This window comes from Eubalaena glacialis, chromosome 6 (assembly GCF_028564815.1).
Source record: "Eubalaena glacialis isolate mEubGla1 chromosome 6, mEubGla1.1.hap2.+ XY, whole genome shotgun sequence".
Classification (NCBI taxonomy): Eukaryota; Metazoa; Chordata; class Mammalia; order Artiodactyla; family Balaenidae; genus Eubalaena; species Eubalaena glacialis.
The window spans coordinates 60,478,560-60,490,628 of record NC_083721.1 but is presented as its reverse complement, the minus strand read 5'-3'; the positions used below and the strand labels follow the sequence as shown (position 1 = coordinate 60,490,628).

The window sequence follows — 12,069 nt, the reverse complement described above, 5'->3', positions numbered from 1 at the left end:
TGACAGTAACCAAGATATTGACAGTAATAAAATTCACCAATTAAAAGAATCCCAACTTTCATCTTCAAATGTGTAGAGGAATTATCTATCTGGTGACAAGAAGCTGATCCTGATGTTTTTCACAAGATGTTTTCATTAATCATTCCTTTGGATAATCAAACTGAAACCTATGTTAACCATTTGTTAATAGAACAAACCCAAAGGGAAGGATTATCATCTGTTCAAGAAGATGTGAGGAGAATTTATAAGCAGAAACTTCTGCCTACCAGTCCAGTCCCTCAGTCTCCACTGTCTCCTTCCACAAAGAAAACCCAGGTTAACATTGCATTGAATCTGTAGATTGATTCCCCTACCCCGCCACCCTCTATTTTGTGGTAGAAGACAGCATATCCTAAAATGCCTTAGCCAGAAACAAACAGAATAAAGAAGAAAAAAGAAATAAAGTGGAAATTATGAAGCAGAAGAGGGTAACATCATCAGCAGGGTGTGAAAGTGTAAGGGTGAATGTTTAGGCAGGTCGGGTGGAGGCAAGGAGGACCTGGCCTCTCCCACAAAAGGTCTGAGCTTGTGCAGTGGGCAGTGGTGTCCTCTGTTAGTTTGTGGCAGGGATGACATTCCACTAGGAACATGTTCAGAAACAGCAAGGGGGCAGATGCGCTGGAGCCAGGTTGGAGGTGCCTCAGAAATGCCAGATGCAGCATTATCGTGGTACCTGGTCCCCTCCTCACCTGTGGAAGACAGAAGTCCAGGGCTTGTGCATAGGATTTCTTGGATGGATCAAAGTAAAATTTCCCCAGCTGGGCTTTAATTCCTGAATGCAGACTGACCTCTAGCCCCAGCCCAAGCTTTCTACTTGGAAGGGGGTCATGTGAGTGGAGAACTATTTGTATTATGGTTTTTTGGAGTGTTTTACTTTTAAATACTCTCTGCCTCAGTGTTTTTTGTATTAAAGTGCATACTTCTAGAGGAAGAGATCATGTTTGTCATCTCTCATAAACCACACAACAAATTACCAAATATACATAGACACACACAGACACATGCACACACTCACACACACACAATACAATGCAAGGGAAGGAAAATTATCCATGAAAAGATCACGGTTTCTATCCTGGTTATATAGCTCTGTCATTAATCAAGTTAGGATACGTTACTTAACTTCTCTACTTCTTTATTTATAAAAATGAATATACTGATACATGCCTCATAAGAATCATTTTTTAAAAATAAATTTATCTATTTTATTTTATTTTTGGCTGTGTTGGGTCTTCATTGCTGCACGCAGGCTTTTCTCTGGTTGTGGCTACTCTTTGTTGCGGTGCGCAGGCTTCTCATTGTGGTGGCTTCTCTTGTTGGGAGCACAGGCTCTAGGCACGCGAGCTTCCGTAGTTGTGGCACACGGGCTCAGTAGTTGTGGTGCATGGGCTTAGTTGCTCCGCGGCATGTGGGAACTTCCTGGACCAGGGCTCGAACCCGTGTCTCCTGCATTGGCAGGTGGATTCTTAACCACTGTGACACCAGGGAAGCCCCAAGAATCATTTTAACATTATCTGGGATATAACTCAAGTGATTACCATTGGATCTGAATAGTGGGTCAAATATATATGCTTCGCTGGAGAGAAATAAATGTATAAAAGCACAAACCAGGAAGTTCAGTCATTATCATCTCAACTCTCCAAACAGGAAATGCTTCTTCTTAAATTGCTCACGAGCCAGAAATACAGTGGAGTAAGACAGTAGGGGATTTCTCATCAGTGCTTATGGGAGAGATCAGAAGAAAAAGACCACAGCTAGGTATATGGTATGGTGGAAGGAAAACAGAGAAGTAGGGATAGGAAAAAAAAAAAAAAAAAAGGTGGGAACTCCCTTCAGAATATGTCTTCAGCTTTTGGGATACTTTTCACAATTTTTCTCCCTTTCACAGCTGGTAAGTCTGTTGGGAGTGGTGGGGGGAAGGGTGAAAGTTATTGGAGTGAAGTAGAGGAAACCATGATGAGAAAGATACTTTAGATTGTTTTCCACCAGAATTTTTCTGTCTTTGAAAATGCTCAGTTTTATTCTTCTCTTTCTAGTTTCCTTGGCTAGCAATTTTAGAACAGTCCTTGTCTGGGTGCCTAATGTTCTGCATTTCTAACAAGCTTCCAGGTGATCAAAACTTCTTACCAAACAAGTCATCACCTATTTATGTACTCCGTTATCTCCTCAGGAAATTCTAATTGACTTACACTGAATTTTTTCATTCTGTCTTCCATTTACTTTATTCCCTCTGTCATGTTTTACTTTGCTTTATGTCTTATTATTGGACTGAGGTTGATTTTCTCAGAACAATTTTCCACTTTAATTTTTTATCTGTTTATCAATTCTTAGTGCATTCTGACAATGCATTTTAATTATCAGGTTATGTTGCCACTTTACAATTTTTCTTTTCAATTGTGTCTAATCTGCTTTCTAATCCACCCACTGAGATTTAATTCCAATAATTGTATTTTTCATTTTAAAAGTTCAGTTCTTTCATTTTATTTTCTGTTTCCTCTTTTCCCTTTTTAACCTTGTTAACCTTATGTTATTTTATGGTGGTTTTGGTACTATCCTATTATTTCTAGTTATTGTGTTGCCAATTCTCCTGTTGGTTGCTGTAATAGAATTACAGAATTATAGAAGAGACAGCGACCCTTAAATGGTAAATGGGAGTGGGGAGAATTTAGAGAGTACTTTATACAAGGGATAAAATTTGAATGAGGCCTGGAGGATAGATAAGAGTTTAAAAAGTTAATTAGGCTGACAAAGTAAAAAGAGGGCATTTTATTTTACTTTCAGTTAATTTTTATTGGAGTATAGTTGATTTACAATGTTGTATTAGTTTCAGGTGTACAGAAAAGTGAATCAGTTATACATATACATATATCCACTCTTTTTTAGATTTTGTTCCCATATAGGTCATTACAGAGTACTGAGTAGAGTTCCCTGGGCTATACAGGTTATTATTAGTTATGTATTTTATATACAGTAGTGTGTATATGTCAATCCCGATCTCCCAATTTATCCCTTCCCCTACCCCTTTTTCCCTTGGTAACCATAAGTTTGTTTTCTACATCTGTGACTCTATTTCTGTTTTGTAAATAAGTTCATTTGTACCATTTTTTTAGATTGCACATATAAGCGATATCATAGGATATTTGTCTTTGTCTGACTTACTTCACTCAGTATGAAAATCTCTAGGTCCAACCATGTCACTGAAAATGGCATTATTTTGTTCTTTTTTATGGCTGAGTAATATTTTATTATATATATATACCACATCTTGTTTATCCATTCCTCTGTCGATGGACACTTAGGTTGCTTCCATGCCCTGGTTATTGTAAATAGTGCTGCAATGAATATTGGGGTACATATATCTTTTCGAATTATGGTTTTCTTCAGATATATACCCAGGAATGGGATTGCTGGATCATATGGTAGCTCTATTTTTAGTGTTTTTTTTTTTTTTAAACATCTTTATTGAAGTATAATTGCTTTACAATGGTGTGTTACTTTCTGCTTTATAACAAAGTGAATCAGTTATACATATACATATGTTCCCACATCTCTTCCCTCTTGCATCTCCCTCCCTCCCACCCTCCCTATCCCACCCCTCTAGGTGGTCACAAAGCACCGAGCTGATCTCCCTGTGCTATGCGGCTGCTTCCCACTAGCTATCTATTTTACATTTGGTAGTGTATATATGTCCATGACACTCTCTCACCCTGTCACATCTCACCCCTCCCCCTCCCCATATCCTCAAGTCCATTCTCTAGTAGGTCTGTGTCTTTATTCCCGTCTTGCCACTAGGTTCTTCATGACCTTTTTTTTTTCCCTTAGATTCCATATATATGTGTTAGCATACTGTATTACTCTTTCTCTTTCTGACTTACTTCACTCTGTATGACAGACTCTATCTCCAACCACCTCATTACAAATACCTCCATTTCATTTCTTTTTATGGCTGAGTAATATTCCATTGTATATATGTGCCACATCTTCTTTATCCATTCATCCGATGATGGACACCTAGGTTGCTTCCATGTCCTGGCTATTGTAAACAGAGCTGCAATGAATATTTTGGTACATGACTCTTTCTGAATTATGGTTTTCTCAGGGTATATGCCCAGTAGTGGGATTGCTGGGTCGTATGGTAGTTCTATTTTTAGTTTTTTAAGGAACCTCCATACTGTTCTCCATAGTGGTTGTACCAATTTAAGTTTCTACCAACAGTGTAGGAGGGTTCCCTTTTCTCCACACCCTCTCCAGCATTTATTGTTTGTAGATTTTTTGATGATGGACATTCTGTCCAGTGTGAGGTGATACCTCATTGTAGTTCTGATTTTCATTTATCTGATAATTAGTGATGTTGAGCATCTTTTCACATGCCACTTGGCCATCTGTATGTCTTATTTGGAGAAATGTCTATTTAGGTCTTCCACCCATTTTTCTGATTGGGTTGTTTGGTTTTTTGAGCTGCATGAGCTGTTTGTATATTTTGGAGATTAATCTCTTGTCAGTCATTTTGTTTGCAAATATTTTCTCCCATTCTGAGGGTTGTCTTTTCATTTTGTTTATGGTTTCCTTTGCTGTGCAAAAGTTTTTAAGTTCAGTTACGTCCCATTTGTTTATTTTTGCTTTTATTTTTATTACTCTAGGAGATGTATCAAAAAAGATCCTGCTTGCAATTTATGTCAGAGAATGTTCTGCCTATGTTTTCCTCTAACAGTTTTATAGTATGCCATCTTACATTTAGGTCTTTAATCCATTCTGAGTTTATTTTTGTGTTTGGTGTTAGAGAATGTTTTAATTTCATTCTTTTACATGTAGCTGTCCAGTTTTCCCAGCACCACTTATCAAAGAGGGTGTCTTTTCTCCATTATATATTCTTCCCTCCTTTGTCATAGATTAGGTGACCATAGGTGTGTGGGTTTATCTCTGGACTTTCTATACTGCTGCATTGATCTGTTATTGTGCCAGTACCATACTGTTTTGATTACTGTAGCTTTGTAGTATAGTCTGAAGTCACAGAGCCTGATTCTTTCAGCTCATTTTTTCTTTCTCAAGTTTGCTTTGGCTATTTGGGGTCTTTTGTGTTTCCATACAAATTATAAAATTTTTTGTTCTAATTTTGTGAAAAATGCTATTGGTAATTTGATAGAGATTGAATTGAATCTGTAGATTGCATTTTGACAATATTGATTCTTCCAATCCAAGAACATGGTGTATCTCTCCATCTGTTTGAGGGCATTTTAAATAAAGATGACTGAATATACAAAGACTTAGAATCATCAAATTACTTGAAATCACTTGAAAGAAATGCAGTGTGGGGAGAGTGGATGGTGACTAGGGCAGTGGTGTTAAGGAGTTTTAGGAGACAGACAGCTAACATAGAGGAGTCTAAGTGAGCTAGATGGTAAACTGTGGCAAAATGGAGAGCAATATTCCATGTAAAGCATGTGAGAATGTATAAGAATAATTTAACACTTCAGGTCCAGCAGATGATTTCCATTAGAAAATGAGGGCTCAATACGGCCACATCTTAAAATTTCTCAAAAGAGCTTGACATCTAGATTTTTATGTAAAATTTTCTCATTTGAAAAATGTTGTTGTATGAGCTCAAAACAAATTCAAGTATCTGCAGTTTAGATTTGACCAGTGTTTCTAATCTCTCGACTAGATGTAAGTCTTGAAAAATAAACTAAGGCCCAGTTGTGAAGAGCCTTCTATGCCATTCTAAGGAATTTATATTTTATTCAATAAGCAATAGAAAGGCAATAGGGGGTCTCAAATAAGGGAATAACATGATATGGTTTTCATGGACTAGGATTAAAAGAAGTTAGTGGCAAGGAGATCAGTTTGCAGTCTATTTTAATAGTCTAGGACATAGATAATAAGGGCTAGACTTGGACATAAATAATGGTAATATAAAATATTTGGAAGGTGTTTTGGTTGCAGGATCAATAGGATTTTTATATCAATTAAATATGGGACTTAAGTAGGAGTTACATGAGTGGGTATTTTATGTCAGTAAATGTAGATGATGATGCCATTGCTTACATAAGGAATGCAAAGAAGGAAGTGAAGATGATTTGTTTGGATTTAATCTGTTTTACGGATGAGTTGGAAACACAGGTTTGAAACATAGGAAGTTAAAGTGGGATTCAGATTTGGGAGTCATCATCTTTCAAGCAATGGATAAGCCAATGGGAATGAATCAAATTTTTTTAGGGAAGGATGTTGAGTTGGATAGAGAAGCAAGCACAAGATGGAATCTGGGGAACACCACATTTTTAGGAGTGGGCCAAAGAAGAGAATCTAATAAAAGAGGCAGAATGCAGTCCATGGGGAAAGAAAATCTATGGAAACCAGCAGAAGAGTTTGAGGGAGGAAGAAGCAAAAATTTCACATTCCTTCAAGATGTCAGGTGGAATAGGAATTTTAAATGTTCTTTGAATCAATCAGTGGATCACTGATGACTGTCATAAAAGCAGTTTTGGGGGGTGGTGGAAAGAGTAGAGGAACTGTGTAGGAATGGAGAGGGCTAGCTTTTCAGGCAGCTTTTGATTATATTTTAAAAAAAATATTGTGAATCATATCAGGAAATATCCCAAAATACCTTACTGATGTTCTTTTGTATAATATCATAATATTCATTTTCTAAGAATAAAACTCTTTAAATAATTTTAAATAGCACATTGGTCAAAAATATTTTGATCAGAATGCTAACATTTGATGTCTTATTTACATACTCCTTTCCAAGGAACTTTTGTGGAACATTAGGCAAAATTTCACTAGAAATTCTTAAACTTTTAAGAGAAAAGCAAAACACCTTTCTCCAGATTCCTTTGCTACTCTGAGCAAAAAGCATTATTAGTATCAATAATACACTATAGAACCACTTGACTTGTCAATAAGGAATGTACCTTTAAGGCATTACTTGTACTTGTATGTAAAGGTCTTGAGCCTCCAGGTTATTCCACCCACTGGACTCTGCATAAGTTTCTCTTTCCTTCTGGGCATTCTGCCTGTTGTGGGATCCATTGCTTTCTGGAAGTTTACTGGATGCAAGTTATCTATCAGTTAATTAAAATGGACTGTGAATTCAAAGTACGTTTATTTAAATGGAAAATTCATAGGCAACAAAATTTGTGATCCTGCTATGCTACCCCTGTAGTCTCAGTATTCAATACTTACAGCAAACAGCAATAGCTGTCATTATTTGAATGTTTACTACTCTGCCAGGCACTATACCATATGCCTCACATGTCACTTAAACTATTTTTTTCTTATTGACAAGGATGGAACTAAATATTGGGGGTAACTGACCATTTATGTGAAAAGCTTTTATGTCTTATATGCATGCATTTTTGGATATGTCAAGGTACAGCAGTGATCTTTGTGGGGGAAAAGAACATATAATAAAAAAAAGCAGGTTTCTCTTTCAAAGTGTAAATAGCTTTTTATTCAGTTGCTTTGCCAACTAGAATTGTTAAATGAAAAATAACGGGACTAAATAAATCAAATTACATTTTTCTTTTTTCTACATTTTCCTCCTCCCTAACATTTTTTGGCACACAAATGGATAAAAGAAGAATAATCTTTGAGCTTTCAAGCTTGTTTTAGCTTAGCTCTAGTTGAAATGTGGTCCAAGGAACCCTTGCAGGAGGTCTTCAAGGTTGTTTATATTTTCATAATAATACTAATACGTTATTTGCTTTTGGCACTTACATTCTCTTGCATGAGTGCACATTAGTTTTCTAGATGCTACATGGCATATGTTGATAATATTGCCTTAATGGCTTATGGAGTATTTGTGTATTTGTGTGTGTGTGTTTCCAAATTTTTCTAAGGCAAATTCTTTGGGATTCTCAACAATTTTTAAGGGTATAAAGAAATCCTGAGACCAAAAAGCCTGAGAATTGCTGTTTTAGCCGATATGAAATACATATTAGGATCACTTATGACTGAATTAGTTTTAAGTTTGGAAAACATAACTTTAGAAAATTACATAAAATTATAAAATATTATCAAGTGTGAAAAAATAATGAAAATTCATAAGCTGTATCATTTGGTTTACCTGAATTGACTGTAAATTACTGAGTTCCTGGCTGTGAGTCTCTCTCTCTCTCTCTCTCCCTTTTTTTTTTTTTTTTAAGAGTTATAACAGGTTCTGGTAGTTAAGACTAAAACTCATTCCTTAGCTTCAGAGCTTCCTCTCTTTCTTTGTTTTTGTCATGTTTTATAAATAAACATTTAGATTTTTATTGGCCACTTTCTTTAAAATTAACACAAGCATAACTTCAGTTTTTGTTGACTACCAACAAACACACCTTCCAACCTTAATAACCTGTCTTTTGGACAAACACCATGTGGTTAAGCCAAACAGTCAGTCTGTGGTGTTTTGTTACTGCTGCCATAGCAGATGAGTACACTATGGGACTTGGTCTAACCTGCCTTAAGTATGGGTTATGTTTGATGTAAATACTTTCCATTTTTAGCCTAAATAAACATTTGAAGTATTCCATTTATCCCACCTATACTTATCTTCCCAAATCGAATTGTTTACTATATCTTTCTCTTTTGTTTTCAAGTCTCCTGCTGTTTTTCAAGATAGCTTTCTAAGTCAATTCTGCCAAATATGTTATAAATCATCATTAACACTTACTGTGGAAATATTTATCAGCGGTCCCTAAGGTGTATAATTTTCTCTTTAGTTTTTTTTTTAAATAATGACATTTTATTTTTGTGAGATGAAACACATTTATTATAGGACATTCAGAATACAGAAATATGTAATTTCTTCAAATTCCACCACTCAAAACAACCAGTGTTAACATTAGCTGAACACTTTTCTATGACTATATGCAAAAAGAAGGAAAGACAGAAATTATTTTATAAAAATTATTTCATATAAGCATGTTTAAATAAAAATTAATTACTTTAAATAAAAATTATTATGTTTATTGTTACTTTAAGCTAGTGAAAGAAGCAGAAGTCATTACTGAATGTGAGATAAAAATGTCTCTACCACATACAAAAGTGAACATTAATGTGAATTATGATCTTTGAGTGATAATGCTGCATCATTATTGGTTCACTGATTGTAACAAATGTACCACTCTGCTGGGGATATTTGCGATCGGGGAGGCTATGCACGTGTGGGAATAGAGAGCAAACGGGAACTCCTTGTACTTTCTTCTTAATTTTTCTGTGAATCTCAAACTGCTCTAAAAAAATTTAGCTTAAATATAAAAAAGTAAGCTCCTTTTCAGAAGCAGAATTTTCTGGTGTATCATAATGATGTATAAGGCAGCCAATAAACTAAAAACCAAAACAAAAGCACAGCATGCCAAGTAGAGAAAATGTCTATTCCAATGAGTTTGGACTATTGCCCCCTACATGTTGAAAAAAAATATCCTTACCAGATGAGACACTCATTTCTAAAGGAGTTCTGTAAGTTAAAAAAAGATTGTGGACAATATTAAGAGGATGATGTAACTGTACATTTTAAACCTGTATTTTCACTGTCACTGTGTCTGTTGACTCCCTGCCAACAGGGAAATAAGATAAAGACCAACTTTACACTTCTTCAAACAGCCTTTCTTCCCACTTTCTGATTTGTTGGTTATACATTATTTTTACATTTTGAAGGTTTAAAACACTTGTGTTCTTTATACATAAGTCTCTCAAGTATTTAGTTTTAACTATATATTTAAATGGATTTATTGTTCATCCACCAATCATGATTTAAAATTTTCATTTATATTTTTTTTGGTGGGATATCACCATCTACAATAACCCATTGTAGCTCACCCTAGTCCAGAATATGTCTATCTCTCTGTCATGCCACTCACTGAATGTGTGGTAGGATCTATTATATCTGACAGTGTAATCATGGAGTTATTAGCAGAGCTAGTTTTCATTCTGAGAAAAAGAGATAAAAAAAAAAAAAAACTCTCTCAGGATCAAAATAAAATAAAACATACTAACAAAGTCTTATTCATAGTCACAACAATTTAGAGACTACTGATTAAATAATATATTGCTAAAATGTTAGAACAGTTATAGCAATTATAGCATTAACATAACCAACCACCTTGCCTGTGGTTCAGATGAGAAATAAGCAAAGAACAATTTCTTCTGAGCCATGATGTTTATGATGACCACAATTGACCACACTGTGAAAACCTAATATTTGGTTTGTGTGTATGTGGTATATTTCCACTCATGTGTTTAAAGCTATTAGATAAAATGTTAGTATTAGTGGTGGAAATATCTGTGATAAGAATCAACCTAAACAGGAAATTCATGTAAGTAACTATTTCAGTGTTAAATATGCACTTCAGAAAGGCAGGTAGAAGAGAAAGATGAGAAAGGCTGTCCAGAGAATTGGGGAAGAAGTGCAGGGAGGCAAGCTGATTGTGGAGGGTGACAGACTACCTGGAGCCCCAGACAGGTCCAAGCAGAAGCAGCTTAAGCCATGTTGATGAAAGACTGTAAAGTCTCCAAAAGTGACCTTGAAAGTGAACAGATTTTGGCACATAGGAAATAGGTTACCTCCAATGCAAATAAAAATGTCTAAGTTTTGAGAAAAAAGTCAGTATGTGGGATATAACATATGCAGGATATAATTATTATAAACATATACACAATTTGACAGAATTGAAAGGAGAAATAGATAGTTCTACAATAATAGCTGGAGACTTCAATAACCCACTTTCAATAATGAATACAACAACTAGACAGATAACCAATAAGGAAACAGAAGACTTGAACAATACTATACACCAACTAGACCTAGCAGAAATACAGAACACTCCACCCCCAAAAAGCAGAATACACATTTTTTGTTGAGTGTACATGGGACATTCTCCAGGATAGACTATGTGTTAGGCCACAAATCAAGTCTCAATATTTAAAAAGATTGAAATCATACGAAGTATCTTCTCTGACCACCATCACTGAATGAAACTAGAGAATTCAAAGATATGTGGAAATTAAACATCATTTTTTAAAACTAGTAATGGGACAGAAAAGAAATCACAAGGGAAATCATAAAATACATTGAGATGAATAAAAATAAAAACATAAGATACCAAAACTTACGGAAAATGAAAACAGTGCTCAGAGGCAAATTTATAGCTGTAAAACCCTATGTTTAAAAAGAAGAAAATCTCAAATCAATAACCTAAATGTACACCTTAAGGAACAAGACAAGAAGAGCAAACTAAACCCAAAGCTAACCGAAGAAGGAAATTATAAAGATTAGAGTGGAGATAAACAAAATAAAGAATAGGAAAACAATAGAGTCAGTAAAACCAAAAGGTAGTTTTTTAAAAAGATCAATAAAATTAGCCAGTTGACTAAAAAATAAGAGAGAGAAAACTCAAGTTACTAAAGTCAGGAATGAAAGGGACAGTATTACCAAACTTACAGAAATAAAAAGTATTATTATTTATAGAATACTATGAACAATGGTATACCAACTAATTGGATAACGTACATGAAATTGATAAACCCTTAGAAACACACACATTACCAAAACCGACTCAAGAAGAAATAGAAGATCTGAGCATCCGTAATAAGTAAAAAGATTGAATCAGTAATATAAAACCTCTCAACAAATAAGAGTCCAGGGCCAAATGGCTTCATTGGTGAATTCTACTAAACATTTAAGGGAGAATTAATGCCAATGTTTCTCAGTTTTTTTTTTAATAAACAGAAAAGAAGGAAACACTTACCAACTCATTCTATGAGGACAGCATTATCCTGATATCAAAACCAGACATAGACATCACAAATAAAGAAAACTACAGACCAATATTCTTTATGGATATAGATGTAGAAATCCCCATCAAAATACTATCAAACTGAATCCAGTAGCATGTTAAAAGAATGATACACCATGTCCAAGTGGGATTTATCTTAGGAATGCAAGGTTAGTTCAATACATGAAAATCAATCAATGTAATTCATCATTTGAGTAGATTGAAGGAAAAAAAGCCCACATGATCATCTGAATTGATATAGAAAAAGCATGTGACA

At 34.9% G+C, this 12,069-nt stretch overlaps 1 protein-coding gene across 1 annotated transcript in view; it reads left to right on the top strand.

Annotated features, from left to right (window-relative positions):
- LOC133093317 (cell surface glycoprotein CD200 receptor 1-like) overlaps positions 1 to 12,069 on the top strand; it is a 35,307-nt gene that overhangs the window by 16,647 nt on the left and 6,591 nt on the right. The gene's annotated exons all lie outside the window — the stretch shown is intronic.